The sequence below is a fragment of the Canis aureus genome, chromosome 8 (assembly GCF_053574225.1).
Source record: "Canis aureus isolate CA01 chromosome 8, VMU_Caureus_v.1.0, whole genome shotgun sequence".
Classification (NCBI taxonomy): domain Eukaryota; kingdom Metazoa; phylum Chordata; class Mammalia; order Carnivora; family Canidae; genus Canis; species Canis aureus.
This window is the reverse complement of record NC_135618.1, coordinates 14363642-14382512: the sequence shown is the minus strand read 5'-3', so window position 1 is coordinate 14382512 and position 18871 is coordinate 14363642. Positions and strand designations below refer to the sequence as shown.

The 18871-nt window shown below is 42.1% G+C and overlaps 1 protein-coding gene across 1 annotated transcript in view; it reads left to right on the top strand.

Moving 5' to 3' along the window:
* Nucleotides 1-4979: 4979 nt before the first annotated feature.
* SSX2IP (SSX family member 2 interacting protein) overlaps nucleotides 4980-18871 on the top strand; it is a 40703-nt gene continuing 26811 nt past the window's right edge. The window contains exon 1 of the mRNA XM_077905240.1: nucleotides 4980-5103. The gene's annotated coding sequence lies outside the window, so the exon portion shown is untranslated. The remainder of the gene's footprint in view (nucleotides 5104-18871) is intronic.

Sequence of the window (18871 nt, the reverse complement as noted above, 5' to 3'; positions counted from 1 at the left end):
CAAAGTGTTAGAGCTTAATAAAATTCATCTGGCATTCTTGCTCAAAAAAGAACCCTTTAAAAAAAAAACACTAGAGCAGAACACTTAGCAGACCAGACAAAAATCTAAAGCACCAAGAATGGAATACCTGGAAGATGATCCGGCTGTTCTGTGTGTTTGTCTGCTGTCTGCTGTTCTGTGTGTTTGTGTGTGGCAAGGTGGGGTGGAGCAGGCAATGTGGAGAGATAGTTTTCTTTTCTGGAAATTTTCACCTCAGTGAAGATGAAAGGAAAAGGGAATTGCTGTGGTCTGTTTTCCTGCAAACTCAGCCAGCACTTTGTAAGTGGCACAGGACTGTCATTCCAAGCTGGACTACTACTGGCCAAAACCCAAAGGGATTGGCCAGAAATGAATCATCTTCAGAAATGCAGCATGATGCAGAGATTCAGTCAGATAGCTAGGGAAGCCATTTCTAGCCATACAAAATGCCACCTTTTAAAAGTCAGATCAAAAATTGATCTTGTAGGGGCACCTGGGTGGCTCAGGGGTTGAGTGTCTGCCTTTGGCTTAGGGCATGACTGCGGGTCCGGGGTCCAGGGATCGAGTCCCGCATTGGGCTCCCCACAGGGAGCCTACTTCTCCCTCTGCCTATGTCTCTACCTCTGTTTGTGTGTGTGTGTGTGTCATGAATAAGTAAATAAGATCTTTGAAAAAATTTGATCTTGTAAATAAAATGAGGCCATGGATAAGAGAGTTACTAATACAATATCCAGTAAAACTTTGTTTATCCATCCTGCCCCGCTGCCCCAAGGTAGTCCTGGCCAGAACACAGAGTTAATAAAAGTGTTGCCATGAAGTAGAAGTGACTTAACCCATCATCTGTTACAGCATACAGGCTCTGACAAGAAATATTCTCCTCTAGGTCCAGAAATTGTTGCTGTTACTGAAATAATCCAGATGGTATGAATCACAATGGAAAGCCTTTATAAATTGGTCCATTACTATTCAGATTTGAATATACACATTCGTAGAAGCTGTGTGACCTAAATGTTTGCTGTGGTATTTGAAACACTGGTTTCTAAGGCTCACATATGAGTAAATAGGGAGTGGATTATTAACTTAATACCTATACTAAAATCAGTCTCTGTATTTCAGTGAAATGAAAATATTTTAAAATTACAGTGTCATACTTGTAAAAATTCAGGTATAACAGAAGCTAATAAAATGTGAAGCAGATGTTCCTTCCCTACTATCTACCTCCCTCCCAATCTCACTATTAATAGTTTGGTTAGCAACCCTGCAGTGCCCACATGCAGGGGCTGGGGCTGCAGTGGCTAGTGCAACCAAGGTCACGGTCTTCATGGGGCTTGCATTCTTGTGGGAGGAGACAGACCATAAGCAAGGAAACAAGGAAACAAATAGAACCAGGCCTGGGAAGCTTACTTTATATATGGAAGTGAGGTCTGAATGATGAAAAAGAATCAGAGTTTAAACCCTTGTGGGAAGGACCTTCAAGGCAGACTGAATGACAGGTTCAAAGGGGCCAGAGGACCAAGAAGGAGATGGCTGTGGCTCTGGCACCTTGTGTGCCAAAGTGAGATTTCCAGAAGGGGCTGGGGGCCAGATCATGTGTGTATGATTGGGTAGGAAGTTTAATTTCATGCTAAGTAAAATGAGAGGCCACGAAAGGTTCTCAATGCGAGAGAGGGGAGAAAGGATCTGATTTTCAGTTTTGAAAGATTCTGATGTCGTAGGGCAAGAAGTCTGCAGACAGTTTGGAAGAGATTCATTCACACATACACACAAATGTATAGTTTCAAATATATATATATATATATAGACACACACACACTTTTTATGCAACTTGTTATTGATGTACGTTTTTAGAATTCTTCCTCTATGTTCAGAGTCAGTTTACTGCCTGTCTTAGAAAATCAAACAAATCTTGTTTTTTGACCTTTCTCTATCTACCCAATGTAGTAACTTAGTCGGAAAACACAAGTTTGGCATTTTAACATGGCTCCAGAATGTGTTCATCAGATTTGGCTCTGAACAACTTTTGGGTTGTTCCAAAACTCAGATTTCTTCTTCAAGAAAGAGTTCTTCTCAACAAATCCAGTGCCTACACTGATGTGATACCTTTTGAGCAGCATCAACGGAATATGTCATATATACAGCCTGCCAAGGTGATTACTTTGAAACAAACATTCATTTGATGTTTATTTATTCACCAAATTAAGTATTAAGCACCAATCATGAAGTACCAGGCACTGTTTTAGGCCCTCAGGATACATCAGTGCACAAGCATGTGAGCAGTCTGGAGGCCAGCAGAGCCAGGGTAGGTTAACATAGCCACTCGGGGATGTCTGGGTTCTAGGTTGCTTCTCCTTAATTTTTCTTTTCTCTCACTATTGTGGGATGTACCACAACAGCTCCAAACACATCTTGCTCACTGGAGAATGGCCGAGATAAGAGGTAAGGAAAAGACTTCTTACGGGTTCTCAGGGATAAAACCCTTCCCCCAAAGTCCCATGCCCTTCCACTTCACTGTGTACTCACTAGAATTAGGTCACATGTTCAGCTCCTAAAATAGTGGCCAAAAAAGGGGGACAAAGTATCAAGACAGGTTTAGACTAGTGGTTCTCAAAGTGTAATCTTAGGAACCCTGGGACAGGGGTGGTGGGGGGAGGGGAGATTGCCAACACCCTTTCAGGGAGTGTGCAGTCAAATCAATTTTAATTATAATGGTAAAATGTTATTTGCCCTTTTAACTGCCATTCTCTTATGAGTGTATAGTGGAGACCACCTAAAATAGTACAACAGATTGAATTCAGCAGATATAAAAATCAAATGGCCTTCCATTAGGTCAGACATTAAAGAAATCTACCAAATTTTAAAATCATGCCACTGCTTACTATATTTGGGGGAAATAGTTATTTTCCATAAGAATGTGCCAAGTATATTAAGATGTCATTTTTATTTTTAAATAAACATTTTAAATTTGTGTCTTAATTTCTAGTATGATAAATATCAATAGATATAGCCCATATTAACAAAAGCTCTTTGAGGAAAGAGTTCCCTGAAACCAAAAAATTGAGAACTACTCTTTTATTCAGAAAGATCTGCTTCATCCTTGGGTGTGGGGAAGGGTCTGAACTTTCCAGAGCTCACCTCAGCCTTACCCAAACCTTCTTAGAACCCAGCCCTGTGTGTGGTTAGGTCACAATAGGGTGTGCCAGAAGCTACTCATTGAATTGATTGATCTCAAATCTTCTACCCATTGAAGAGTGAGCACTCCATTTTTGATTGTGAGGGGAAGTGGTCAAAATGAAGCCTTGTTATGTCAAGAAAAAACTGTGACATGAAGTTGTTTGATGGGAAGGGGTATGGAATTTTGAGGGGGTGGAGAGTTGAAATTTCAAAACCCCTCCTGGCAGCACGAGTAACTCCTTTCCGCCCCCATCAGTAGCCTAAGTTAGGGAGTTAGGTAAACATTGGTACTAATGGGTTTCTTCCTCCCCACTAGCCCTGCGCTATTAGCGTCTTTAGGACGAAGGGCCCCAACTGGCTCCTAGGCTGTCATTTACCTATCCTTATCAGCATCTAGCTGGCCTCCTGGTGGCTTAGGCCAAAAGCAGAGGGGAGGATTTCATTGGACTCTGAAGTTGTCCCCATGGCGTGCTCATTTTCTCGCCCCGATCTTTCATCCAGGATTGGGAGTCTGTGCGTGTAAACCCGGGCCGGGGGAGGTGGGAGCACTACTTCCTCCCTTGTTCTTTCTTCATTGTTAATATCTTGTTTTTGCCTCATACTATTTAGGTTTCAAAGTGCTCTCGGGAGCCTCCTTAAAATACCAAACCTATTTCTCCGGAGTAAACTCATTGGCTTCAGTAAAAACAAAATCCATCAAAGCACATCTCTGTGTGTATAACTCAGCTCCTGTGCCTGCGATTTCACCATCTGATCCCTTTCCTTTCTCTGGCCCCTTTGCCTCCCTGGAGAATTTTAGGCTGACGCGGAATAGAGGAGGGGCGGATCTGACCCCGGCTACGGGTGCAGCATTCTCTCTGCACATATTTCGCTGAGTGGGCGTGGGACATTTCTGCATAAGCTTGCGGCTGACCAGTACCATGTTAGTATCCTCGCTGCCTCCTGCCCAGGTCCGTTTCTTTGCCCTACTTTTTACACGTAACTTTCCGCGGGTTGAGTTGTTTGCATCCACGATTCCCGACGCTTGAACCACCCTTCCCCTGGGCCTGACCTAATTCTGGGTGCCTATGTTCGGTGTATTTCTCCACTTTTGCCAGCGCACGTGGGTCTGCTGGGAGCTTCACTTTTGCTTCCGTCGTGGGTGCTGGGGTTCACTGGGGCCCGGAACGCGCGCCCGAAAGCCACCACGACCCGCCTCCCCCACGGAGCCCGGGGGCCCCAGCTCTGCGGGCGTGAGGAGGGGGCGGGGCGCAGGGCCCTGCCGGGTGAATCCCAGGGCGTAACAGGTGCCGCAGCCGCAGCTGCGCCCGCATCCCGCTCCGGCCCCGGGGATAAGGATTTCTTTTTCTCTAGGTTTTTTTGGAGCGCGGGTGGGGTGGGGGGGTGGGGGGAGACTCCGGGGGCCAATGCAGGCCGCGGTTGTTCATCGCCTAGCAACTGGCGGAGCCAATGGGAGGCGGCGGGGCCTGCGGCGCGGGCGGCGCGGGGGCGGGGTGGGAACCTTGCGGACCTGCCGCGGCGGGGGGCGGCCCGAGGGGCGGGGCGGAGCCGGGCCGGGGGCGGGGGCGGGGCCGGAGCCCGGGGCGGGGCGGGGCGGGCGCTGCGGGCGCTGCGGGCCCCCGGGCTGCGCGAGCCGGGCTGGGACAGCGCGCCGCGTCCCCGCCGCCCTCGGGGGCCGTGACGGTGAGAGCCCGCCCCCGCGACGGGGATTGTGACGCGGCCGCCCGCAGAGGGGCGGGGGCGCCGGCGGGCCTGGGGCGGGCGCCGGCGGGGAGCCGAGGGCGGGCGCGGAGGTGAGCGCCGGCACCTGGCTCGGCGCCCCGCTGCTGGGCGAGAGGCTCGGCGCGGCCGTTGGGGCCGTTGGAGGAGGCGGGCGAGCCCTGACCCCGGCCTGCCTGCAGGCGGCGGCGGGAGGTAGGTGGCGGCTCGGGACCCGGAGCCCAGAGCCTTGCGAGGGATGGAGAGCGGCCGGCGCCCGGCGGGGAGGCGGGGAGGCCGGCGCGGGCTGTGCGCTGCGGGGCTTGGTGGGGCGAGCGGCGAGGGGCGAGGGGCAGCCCCTAGAATGAGTTGCGGAGGGGCCCGCGGCGCCGCAGGGGAGAGAGAGAGCTGGTTAAAAGTCAAGGGGAAGAGCTTACATCATCTAAAAGGCAGGCAAGTGTGGAAATGTTCTGGTGGAGAATCTCTGCGGTAAAGAACGGTAAACCGAATCGTGAGCTCCCTGTCCCCGCTTTCGAGCCTCTGCTGATGGGCCTGTTTTGCAAGTCACTTGGGCCCAGGAAATGGAACCTGCTAAATAATTTGTTCTTAGCACATGTAACGTGAGGGTCTTTAGATCGCTCCCGCATTTCAAGGCGGGGGGGGGGGGGGCATGGTTGTGATTGCCGGAATGTCCTCTTGCAATGCTGCCGCCGATGTAGTTCTTGCGGAATCTGAGAGGACGGAGATTTCCCTTTGGGGGTGGGGAGCATCGTGGGGAGGGGATTAGGAGGAGAACTCCTCCAAGAGTGGATCCCAAGTGTTAAGAGTGGAAGCCACCTGGAGTTTGAAATTGCTGGGCTTCCCTAACAACACAGATGAGAGTCTGTCTCTAGAGTTGGTTGTGAATGATGGATGCCTGGGAACATTGCGTGGCTTTGGAGGGATTGGTTTCCTCTTTAGGTAGAGGAAAATTCTGGTAGCCTTGATCCTGAACTGAAAGGTAGGTGTGACTTGACACATTTAAGAGACTGAATGAAATTTGAAAAGAATGAGCGACCTGGAGACAGACCAAAATGCCTTTGGAGTTCAACTTTAAGTCAAGGTATCTTGAAATTTAGAAGAAGTTAAAGGTAGATTTATGAACTTGGATTCAGTCAGCAAAAGTTAATCCATTCAAAGGCCTCTCTCTCCCAGAGCTATCATATAACACATATAACATATAACAGCCTTCAAAGGCCTAGGAAGTTTAGGTTATTCATTCGGACTAAAGGAGCAAAAGCTAATGGCCAGTGTGCCCTATGGTCTGCTTGCTGTGAGTGAAAGTTCCTCAAACAGAATGGTTCTCTGAAAGAATTAGCAGCTGATGGTGAAAATGAAGGCTCTTTGGGTGAGTTGTAGGGCCTCTTCAGCTAGGTCGTCTTATCCCTTCCTTCCCTTCTCTTTCCCCGTCTGTACAATGAAGATAAAAAAAGCCTCGGCATTAAGTAACATGGGTAGAGCAGCTTGAAGATGACTGCAAAGACTGTTATTGTAGGATGAAATGTGAAGATCTCCTCCTAACACATTGTGCCTTGTGACAAGACTTGTTAAAGCACATTCCCTTCCAGACATGCCGAGGCGCTGTATGAGAATCTACATCGTTAACTGTTCAGATGATTTGTGAAAAGCCTGAAGGCCAACACAGAGAATATATTCTTGGCTTCTCCAAAAACCTGACCTAGACGCTCTTTGACAAGCTGGATATGACACAGGTTTTTATTAAGGTGGACATTTGAGTGTCTTCTGTGTAGCATGCACCTACATATAAAAAAGTGAAAGATACTGCTTGAGAATTGTGTGGTTTTAATTCACTTCACATTCTTAAATTGGAGCCATTTCAAAGCTTTTTAAGTGATTTTTTTTTGTATCTTTTACAATAATTGTGAATATGTCTTATTGGTTTGACTATTTGCTCAGGACAAAGGCTTTTGATACTCTGAGGGGCTTTTTTGTGTCTTTGGTGATGGTGATTATGATTAGCTGGTAATGAAGGTACATGCTCATCTTGAATTCACAAGTTAATGAGGTGAGATGGACTAGAGAAGTACGCTCCTCATTATTGCTAATGGAAAACAACCTAAAGTCTTTACTCTCTTGATAGCAGGTCAATGGTATACATGGTACCAACAGATGTTCCGAATTATGCTTTAATAAACACTTTACCAAGCTGCTGCTTGCCAGGCCTGAAGAGAAACAAGATGAGTGTTCCTTGACGAGTTTGTTTTTAGGAAATTAACAGTGTAGTAAGGGAGAGAGCAAAAATAGAAAATGAAAATTGCAAATATGAGAAGGCTTTAGAAAGGAGAATTCCAGCTGTGTTCTGATGAAAGAAAAGGAATTGACCTGATAAGTGCATGGTGTCATGTTCTGCCCAATATACTGTTGAGGAAGTACCGGTGGATTGGTTGTTGGAGCCAGGTACAGTATATTAGTGATAAGGTTGGAGAACGGGCCTGTGACCTTTGACCAGTAGGTGCTAGGGAACCTTTAAATGGTATTATTCAGGGGAATTATATTTGATTTTTTTTTGAAGGGTATTTCCACCAAAGTCAGTAATTTAAGATTAGGGGAATAGGGATGCAAAGGTAAGTAAGTTACCGCTCCAATTTCAAGCAACTTGCAATGTGGTAAGAGAAATAACAAAATTATAAAGGCAGTACAAAATCTAAGTGTCTTAAGGGCCATTAAAAAAAAAAAAGTCAGGTTCCAGCAGTGTAGGATTCTGAGATGAGAAAAGACAGAACGTGTCTTCCAAGTTAAAAATAAGTTTTTAAATAAAAATTAAACTACAGCCAGTTAGCCAGTAATATTAACACTGCTCTATTAACTCTTGAGTTGCTAGTGGATCTGTGAGCATCTAATAAAGCCTCTCCACATTTAAAGAAGTCTGTTCTCACATGTGAAACCGCTTCTTGAGCAAATTATTTATTGTCTCCTTATTTGCTGATTACTTTTCTAAAATCCAGTTTTCATTTTTACTCTTCAGGGTTGTAAAGTCCGTCATTGCCAAATCCACCATATTTTTCTCTTCAGATCTTGTTCTTTCGTGGCATTTGCTGCTGTTCATCACCCCCTCTAAAGTTTCTTATCCCTTGGCTTTCCTACAGTCCACCCCAGTTTTTATCTCCTATATCCAGGTCCCCTTCACTCACCTGCTACATGTTGATGTTTTTTAGGGTTCTTTCTGCTACCGTTTTTTTTCTCTATGAATTCAACTACTACCTACATGCTAATGACTCACAAAGCTGCCGTGATTTCTTTGATCTCCAAACCCTAGAGTTTATCCCCTTTTGAAAGTCCCATGAGGGCATCTCTAAACCCAGGACGTTCTACACTGAGCTCATTATCATTACATACTTAACCAAACCCAATTTTATTAATCTTACTCCTCTCTTTTTATCTAAGAGACTTAATCTGTCTAGTACCAAAGACTAATTTCTACATGAGAGAATATAACATACCTCCCTTTTGTATATTTGTCAGCATGTTTGTCAGTCCCAACTACTGAAGTATTTATTTGTCCTTCACAATTCTCATTGTCTTGGCTAAGTCCATCAGCCAGGCCCTGACCATTAGTTGCCTTAGTTAGGTATAATATTTTTGTGCCAAGGCTGCTGAAAATGGAACCTTAGTGTTTTGGAAACATCATGGTGGGAGAAGGTTGATAGAAGAGTATTGCTCTGAAGGAATCACAGCACTACATATGAATTTAAAATCATGTATAGAGTTTAATGAGTAGCCAGTAGCCAGTACAAAATGCCATTGCATATGCTTTTTATCTGAGAGTTAGTCTAGGTTATAACTCTTGAGTTTGTCCTTTGTCCAGTAGATTATTTGCTTTTCTGTACTTTCCTATCTAAAAGTTGGCACCTTCAACATTCTTTTATTCCATATCCAAGTTTTAGAAATATCCCTACACCTAAGATGTAGACTATAAATGCAAGAAGACATCCTAGAAATCATCAATAAATATACCCCATCATCAGCTGTTATTTTTTAAAAAATATTTATTTATTCACAAGAGACAGAGAGGCAGAGATGTAGGCAGAGGGAGAAGCAGGCTCCATGCAGGGAGCCCAATGTGGGACTCGATCCCGGGTCTCCAGGATCACACCCTGGGCCGAAGGAGGTGCTAAACCGCTGAGCCACCCAGGGATCCCCCAGCTGTTATTTTATAATGAGGAGATGAGCCCACAGAATTTATATCTTTTACTTGGGATACTTGTTGAAAGTCAAGAGGAGGCCAGGATCTGTGAGGTTTGGGGACCAAAAATAGCTAGTTTTTATTCTTTCCGTATTATTAAATAGCTGGATTTTTATTCCTTCCTCTCAGGTTTGTAACTGGGCAAGTTACTTAAATCTTTCTGAGTCTCAGATTCTTCCATCAATAAAATAGTGTTCTATCTACTGCTCTGGGCCTGTTGTAAGGGTGGCATAGCTGACGACCCATGTCAACTGAGAATTGGTGTCTCCCACCGTTTCTTGTAATTAGTACAGGAGTTACGGTTCTTCCCTCCTTGTCTGTGGATCCTGTGCAGATCTGAATGACTTCATAGATCCTCTGAAACTACAGCCAGAACTGCTTGTTTTTGTACTTTTAAAGTGGGGAGAGTCACTGGCTTTAAATTCTGTGACCCAAAACAGTTTAGTCCCTGCCTTGGCAGGTGTCAGACTCAGGACTCATAGTGTCTCATAGCCAGACTGGGAAGACTTTAGAATTGTTTGATGTATATATTTTTTAATTTATTTTTTATTTAATTTATATTTTTAAGTTCTAAGAGAGAGCATGCACATGTGCACACACACGAGTGTCGGGGAGATGGGCAGAGGCAGAGGGAGAAGCCTCAATCCCAGAACCCCGAGGTCATGACCTGAGCCAAAGGCAGCCACTTAACTGACTGAGACACTCAGGCACCCCTGTATTTAAAAAATAAAAAAATAAAAAATAAAGGACTTCAGGTACAAAGAATTAGCTATATTGCTTGGCTCAGGACACATTCTCATAATTGATCTATTAGTTTTATTTATTTGTTTTTTTTAAAGATTTTATTTATTCAGAGAGAGCGAGAGAGAGAGAGAGGCAGAGACACAGGCAGAGGGAGAAGCAGGCTCCATGCAGGGAGCCCGATGTGGGACTCCAGGATCACACCTCAGGCTGCAGGCGACGCTAAACCGCTGCACCACCGGGGCTATCCTGATCTATTAGTTTTAATACGGAGTACCATCTAACATAAAGCTAGGACCTTGACGATGATCTCTGTGTGACCCTATGGGCCCATCCAGTCCATTTCCCCTCTTGTCTCACCTGAGGCAACTGTTTACTGAATCCTTTTTTTTTTTTTTCTTTAAGATTTTATTTGTTTGAGCAAGCGAGCGAGAGAGTGTTCAGGCTCCATCACATGACGCTAAACTAAGATCATGGCCCAAGCCAGAATCAGAGTCTGTTGCTTAACTGACAAAGCCACCCAGGCACCTCCTATTTACTGAATCTTATATCCATCATTCCCTTGGTATCTTTTAAAACATAGTTTTACTGCATCTATGAGTTTTCCAAACACATACACAGTTAAAAACTATGTTACATGCCCTGTTTTCTGATACATTTTTCACTTACTATAATGTTGAAATTCATCCACTCAGTATTGCTGGAAATTTCCTTTATATTGTGTGTCACTGCTGTTTTCTGATTGCTGCATCATACTCCGTTTTGCATATATGCCCCAGTTTATTTCTTCTCTTGTTGATGGGTGGGAATTTAACTTTGACAAAGTCATGTAACATTTACATTTACATGCTTCCAGGGTTTTGCTCTTGTGCTACTTGGCATTTGTCAAGAGTGTCACTGTTTATGTTCATGCATCTTGGCACATAGATGCAAGAGTTTCTCTTCGATTTATACCTAGAAGTGAACTTCCAAGGTTGTAGAGTATGTGACTAGGATGTATGAATTTCACCTGCCAAAGGTTTTTTTTTTTTTTTTTTTTTTTTTTGAGGGTTCTCTCCACCCTCCAAGGTTTAAGTAAGCCTTAGCCAAGCGTTCTCTAGGACTATTATTTTCAACCCTCATTTAGTTATTGGGAACACTTTTACATTATTTCTGAAATCTGTGCTGTAGCACCCTTAGGTAATAATTCCTTTTTGGTATTCCATATTCTAAACTGCAGAGTAGAGTACTAAGTTATACTGAAGCACAGTCTATAGAGTATAGCCATGTTCTCAAATTTGATGCATCAGAATTCCATGGGCGTTTTTGTTAAAACACTGATTTGTGGGTCCCACTCCCTGAGTTTCTGAATCTTTAGAGCTGGAGTGGGACTTGAGAATTTTCATTGTCAGCAAATGTTTTACTGGATCCTCCGATGGGTCATTTATGATACCTCATGGCAAAGCAGAGTACAAACTGTATGATGCCGGGCAAGTAGACCAGGAACTCAGTTTAGGTGGTGGGAGAGAAGTTTCATTACAGTGAGATCTTCACTGGAAAGTTGTTTTGTTTTGTTTTTTAAAGATTTTATTTATTTATTCATGAGAGACACAGAGAGAGAGGCAGAGACACAGGCAAAGGGAAAAGCGGGCTCTCTGCAGGAAGCCCGATGTGGGACTTGATCCCGGAACCTCGAGATCATGACCTGAACCACCCAGGTGTCCCTGTGCTGTAGAGGTTAATGCACAGTGACCTGGAAGCACAAACAGAAGGGAATGGCACTTCAGTGAAAGTCTGACAATTTGAGGTCTATATTCACTAGATTTTTCAAAAATAATTTTTTTGAATTGCTAGAACATTTAATTTTTTGTCTGCTCCTGTTTCATATCCCAATCACTCAGTTGGAATAATTACTATCTGATTGTAATTTTGTCTCAAGATGACTTGGTAGAAAAAATGAATACCTGTGTGTGTGTTCAGTTGGAAAAGCAGCTCACATACTGTGTATTCCCTCCTTTCCTACAATAAAGACAGTAGGGTGTAGTAGTTCAATGTGCTGGACTACTTGGGTTTGAATCTTGGCTTTGTCACATTCTTGCTGTGTGACCTCAGGCAAGAAAACTCTCTGGGTCTCAGTTTTGTCATCTGTAATGGGGCCAGATAACTGTTTGGGCTATTGTGAGATTAAATGAGTTAATACATGTAAAATGCTTTAAATTATTCCTAGTAAATTGTTTATGATTAATAAATTGTTATTGTTAGAATTCAGTAGAATCTCATTGGCTAAATGGTTGTCAAGACTGCACATTGTTATAAAAATGTAAAGAAAATATTTTGGTATGAATAGCTCTACTCCATTTTAAGTCTCATGAAAAATGTAAAAAACAGGTAATAGACTAAAAATATTTTTAAAATCATCTAGTTCAACCTCCTCATTTTATGGATGTGGATACTGAAAAGGAGAGAAATGAGCAGCTCAGGGTTGCTCAGGAGATGATAGAAGAACTTTAGCCTCTGACACCTGGTCTAGTGCTCTGTCAATATCCTGTGCACCTTCCCTGAAGTAATAGTGCCCTGAAAAAAACAAACAATAAAAACGACTAATAATTTGTTTGGGGAGCCATGACCAAAACAGATGAAAACATTAGCAGTAGAAAGTCAACATATAATGAATTATTAGATGGCGTGGCATAAGTACGTACCTGTGTAACTTCATATGCTGCTCTCCTGAAGGAGAGAAATACACCTTGTTAGTTGCTTGAGTCATAGAAGGTGGGTAGAATAAGAACATTCTTCGTCTTTTTTTTTTTTTTTTAAGACTTTATTTACTTATTCATGAGAGACACAGAGAGAGAGAGAGAGAGAGAGGCAGAGACACAGGCAGAGGGAGAAGCAGGCTCCATGCAGGGAGCCTGACGTGGGACTCCATCCCAGGACCCCGGGGTCACACCCTGAGCCAAAGGCAGAAGCTAAACCGCTAAACCACCCAGGCGTCCCAAGAACATTCTTCTCTGAAAAGATCTTAATAGTTATAAATCAAAGTCAGTCTTTCCCCTCTCTTCTACCAAGTTTAGGGTTATAATTAAATAAATACATAAAGAAAAAGATAAAGTCCCTTTTCTCACAAGTTTTTTTTTCTAGTTTTTTTCTGTTCTTACACAAACTTGTGTCTTTATAGAGCAGAATTTATACCTATATGTACATACTCCTATAGTTTGGGTGGATTTTTTTTTTAAGACCAAATAAGATCATGTTAGATATTGTTCTGCAACTTTTTTTTTTTAACAAGATATCATGAAATCTTTCAAGTTACTAAAGTATCTAATAATAGCTAACATTTATGGAACACTTTCCATGTACCCAGGACCCTGTGTTAAGCCCTGCACTCGCATAAATTTAGTAAGATTATTAAATGTGTTACTTAGCCATATTATAATCCTTTGAGGCTAAAGACTCCTTTTTACTCTCCTTTTGCAAACAAGAGAAATGAAGTTCAGAGGTTTGTGTTCAGGGCCACTTGGTGGGTGGTGGAATTGGGGTTTGAAACCAGGTGGTCTGACTTTGGATCCTGTGCTTTTAACCGTTGCACCATACTGTTTCTCATACTGCAGCAGCAGTTGCTTCCAGGGTGTGTGTAAGAAGTTTAAAATACAGCATGTAGTTCCCTGCTCCCAGAGCTACTAAGAGGGTGGCTTTCTCATGGCAGATTCTGGCTTGGAGCTTCACTGAGATTGTATCCCTCAACCCAAAAGGACACACATGAAATATTTTGCCATGATTTGTGGCTTCACACTATCTTGTGTAGTCTTTGCCCAGTTGGAGTTAATGGGCTAGTGAGTGGTGGCTATTGAAGGTTGGTGGTAGGAGTACAGCTTCCCGAACCCCTCATCCACAGAAGCAGCAGCATGTGTTGGTTAAGAGGATGGGTTGTAGAGTCTGGGGAGGGGGCAGGTAGCCTTTCTGTGCCTTGATGTCCTTATGTGTAAAAAGGAAATGATGTAGGATTGTTGTGAGGATCGGCTTCATCATATATGTAAAGCGTTGAAAACAGCGCCTGGCACATGTTTGTTAAATCAGTTCCCCACCTACATGGTACACTATGCTCAGTTCATCACCTGTTACCTCATTAAATACCTACAACCACCCTCCAAAGAAGATGGCGTCATCTTCCAGGTGAGGACACCAGCTCTGAGAGACTTGGTCAGGATGTGGGCTCAGCCTGTCTGGCTCAGGCCTGTGAGGCTGGCTGGCACTGTGCATGCTGTGCTCCCCAAGTGCCCGTCCTCAGAGCCGTGGACTCAACCAGAGGGGGCAGATGGTGAAGACAATGACACATTTTGAGTTTCAGCCAGTGAGTTGTTTATTCACATTTAAGTTATGAGGAATTTGTTTCTGTGGGAAAGTATACTGTTAAATTATGCCACTCAGATGAATTCGTTTAGATTTTAAATTTGCAAAAGGTAGATTTTTCTAAGAAGTTGCATTTAGTGAGTTTCTACACTGGACGCACACCTGAATGGTTTTGTGTAAGGCAGTGGGAGTATTTATAATGACATTAAGATCTCTAGTCTCCCTTGGAACAAAAATAGATGGGAGTACTAGTTTAAATAATCGTAATATATTTGCTTTTTGAGAGTAATAACATGTATTTAAAATATGGTGATAACAATTTTTAATTGCTATGACTGAATTTGTAAGATAGGACTAGTATTTAAAGACAGTTTTAAGAATTTTATTTTCTTAGCCTGACAATTTGGTAACTCTAACTTTGTGAGATTTCAGCCAAGACTTTAGTAGTTAGCTCTTTGTGACAAATCCTGTGCAATATTTGGAAGCTTAGATGGTATAATGTTACTACTTTCCAGTATAATGAAAAGCTATTCTTTTCTGACACTTGAAGTTTTAGAATTCTGATTAGGTAGGCAATTGCGCCTTCTCAAGTTTGAATTTCAAGTGAACTTGAAAAGAACACTTAAAATGTACTGTGTGAAGGAAATCTTGTAATCAAGATACTACTTATGTTTCTGCTGAGCTCTCTTTCAGTTGTTAGATGTGTTAGAGATTTGAGAGATTTTCTCTAAAGAACTCCTATCTTTTGCCTCTTCTCCATTGCTGTTTTCCTTTACCCACCTTTGCTTGAGTGAGCATGTTGACTTGTCATCAGCTATTGAGTATTCTGTTAAGATTAGTGGAGAAACTACAGGACTGTGAAACATGTGATACCTGAAAGTCTAGCTAGGAATGATGAAACAAATCAGAGAGTATATGGAGAACCAAGAGGAACTGTATGGAGGGGATGATGTTGGTGGTTGTTCTGGGCTTTGAAGAAGTATTAGTTTTGGGTTAGGGGAAAGAGGAAAGCACGGGTGGAGCACGCAGGCTAGAAGTGGGTGGACCATATGTGGGACACAGTTCATTTTATAAACGTTTACTTGAGCACCTGCTTTGTTTCAGGCACCGTTTGATACCACGAAGATCCCCACCTTGTAGGAAAGTTCATAACTTCCTGTAGAAGTTGATCAACCAGTGAGGGGAGGCATCCACCTGTAATAATATGGAGCGATTGTACTCCTGGGCGATATTGCCAGAAAGCTGATTGTTGCACTTGTAGTGTATGATGGCACTTTAGTTATGTTCCAGCTAGGGACATGTAAATTATGGAAAGGACTCAGAAATGCGTATATATATTTTTAAAAACTTGTATTAGCTACCTATTACTGAATAACTTCGCAGCTTAAAACACCAAACATTTATTTCCCAGTTTCTGTCAATCAGGAATCTGGGTGCAGTTTGTCTGGGTGCCTCTGGCTCAAGATCTCTCACTAGATTGTGATCAAGGTGTTGGCCAAGGTGGCAGTCATCAAGGTTTGACTGGGAGAGAATACTTCTAAACTCACTCCTGCGGCTCTGGGCAGCCTCCAGCTCCTCCCTGGCTGTTGGCTGGAGACGAGTTAGCCTTGCCGCATCAGCCTCCCATGAACCTGCTCACAATATCAAAGCTATCCAAGACACAGAAGGTCATAAATGATCCCAAGAGGAAGCCCGCCTTTTCATCACCTGAATTTGGAAGCCCCATCACCTCTTGCTGTTTCTGTTTGTTAGAATCTAGCCACTAAATCCAGCCCACAGCCAAGGAGCAGAGGCACCCGAAAGTATGTATACCAGGTAACAGGGGTAACTGCAAGTCGTTTTGGAGACAGCGCACTCCCAGATTTTACAAGTGATTATTGTATATTGAGAACCCCCGGAATCTTTTGGTTAAAAGGAAGAGCAATAAGCAGCCAAGGAACTTTTCTGATGGAAGAGAGGAAAAAAAAAACAAAAAAACAAAAACAAGCAGGTGTAATTACCCTTAACCATAAATATTTTTATTAAACTCTATGAACTTTTAGTTTTGATGTTGTCTTAATGTTTTACCCTAGATAGTAAATGGTAAGATGAGTTATCTTAGTTATTAAATATTATTATTATCTTAGTTAAATGGTAAGATGAGTTATCTTAGTTATTAGATAACTTAGAAAGTTATTAAACTTTCTATGGGACTGATCTCAGAAATGAGAATGAAAGGTATTTAAACCTTTTCAAAGCAAAGCATTTCTAATGAGAAAAAAATGCTATTTGTGGCATAGCAGAGAAGCTTACAATTATGCTTCAATTTAAGTAGTAAATAAGTTCTTTAAAGGATTGTATGCTCTGAGTGGAATAATTTCAGGTGAACTATGGAACTCATTCTTCTAAAGAAACTTGGTGGAAATCTTTTTTATTCTTATTTTAATCTTTTTTTAATTCTTATTTTAACTCTCTTTCTATAGAGGTTTGCATGGATAGTGTAGAAATGTTACGTGGTGATGGAGTGAAAACATTTTTGAAGACAGGTTTGTGTCCAGGCTTTTACAGCCAATTAGAAATGTGGCCTCAGGCAATCCTGTTCGCTTCCCTGAGACCAGGTTTTCTGTCTGTAATAGAAATATATCTGAAAGAAGTGCTTTGACACAAAGAATGATAGATTTATGAAACTCGTTAAAATCTTCTTTTTTCAGAAAGGGTACAATTATATTAAGTTCAGATATCTCACTACTTCCTAATTTTCTGTCAGGATTCTAACCTAGAAAGTGCTTAGGTAATTCTTAAGGTCTGTATAATCATTTTATCCAGGAAAGACCAGAGTACCCTTGCTTTTTTACACCTGAAATATGGCAATGCTATTTTGGCAACATACTAGGGAAGCCAAAGTAATTCTTCAGAAATAGTAAGGGAATGTTTTTACTGACATTATTGTGGTGCTACTGCAATTAGTAAACTTTCTGTTATGTAGACCCACTTACTGGAATGTACATTAAAAAATACTTGGAATCAAGGAAGTTTATTAAGTGCCCATATACATGTTATCCACCGGAAGGAGTAAAACTATTGACTCTCTGATTTAAAGACTAGAAGGAAGAACTCTTATAGATTACTTTATAGATTTTTTTCTTACTTTTTTTCAAGGTTATTCCTCAACAGTCTTGGATGAATGAAGTGAGTTTTACTCACTTCATTGGTAAAATTATTTGGCCAAATAATTGGCCAAATTATTTAATCTTCAAGCTTTGTTCATTAAATTCACTTGTGAGTTTGACCTGTCTTAGAATCTGGACAACTTCTCTCACCAGTGGTATAGAGAGAGATATGGGGGTTACAGATTACTTGAAACAAAATATGATTTACTGTTAGATTTTTCCCCTTTTCTGTTATGAAACTATAATAACACTTGTTATAACCAAGTTCTTGTATGACTTGTCATGGATGCTCATGGTCCAATATGTAATGCTTTGCTATGTCTTGCTTAATCTGTAATAGGGAACTTCATTGTGTGTTCCAGCACTCATCTTTAATGGAGTCCTTCTTGGCTGCTTTTGAAGCTTGTGACAGTATTAGGTTTATGCAAAGCAGAGATGGATGCTTCTGTTACCATTTTGCTTTTGAAACTAATGTTTATTTATTATAATATCTTTATAAACTAGTTTATAACCTTCAACAATGAGATCTGACTATGGTTGACCTAGAACAGAATAACTTGAATTAGTCTCCTGGTTTCAGTTTGAATATTGATTAATAGTCTGGTTGGATAACTTTTATCACAAGCCTCCTAGTGTATAATTTGGTGCATCATTGAACAGAAGAGAATACATAGAAACTTTTAGATTGTGTGAAACCATATACTGTTGGTAAGTTCTTTGTTTCATAGTGCTTCAAAGTGGAGTTTTGGTTTTCCTTGTGAACGTTTAACTAGATCTGAATATTTCACAGTTGTTTTTGTTTGTTTGTTTTTTGTTGTTATTTTAGTTAATGGGGCAGGGAGCAATTCACTGTCTAAACCTCTAGACGCTGGAAAGCTAAATTCACAGAGGAAGAATAACTGAAATTACAATTTTAAAGAATGGATGTGTGGTAGACATTTTGGCATTTGATCTTTTATATGAGGAGAAAAGGTACTTAAGACAATGTTGTGTCTTTCTTTTTTTTTTTAAGATTTTTATTTATTTATTCATGAGAGACATAGAAAGAGGCAGAGACAGAGGCAGAGGAGAAGCAGGCTCCATGCAGGGAGCCCGATGTGGGACTCGATCCTGAGACCCCAGGATCACGCCCTGGGCCGAAGGCAGATGCTCAACCACTGAGCCACCCAGGTGTCCCTGTTGTGTCTTACTGAAAAACAAACAAACAAACAAAAACAGGAACAAGAAGGGCTTGGGGAAATGCCCATTTCTGTTCTCTTCTGCTCTTGTCCCTCCCCTCAGCCTAACAATGACAAGGAATTAATCCCACTGCCTAATGTGTTTTTATGAGGATATCTGTCTCCATTTTCTAAGGTGTTCAACTTTTATTAAGAGCAACAGTGCCTTCTGTTATAGGTTTTGGAATCCTGTCATTTATAACAAACAGATCTGTGTCCAGATGATGGTGATGATGGCGATGACGATGAAGATAACTGATATTAATTCCCTGCGTCCCATATGCCAGGCCATGTGCTGCATACTT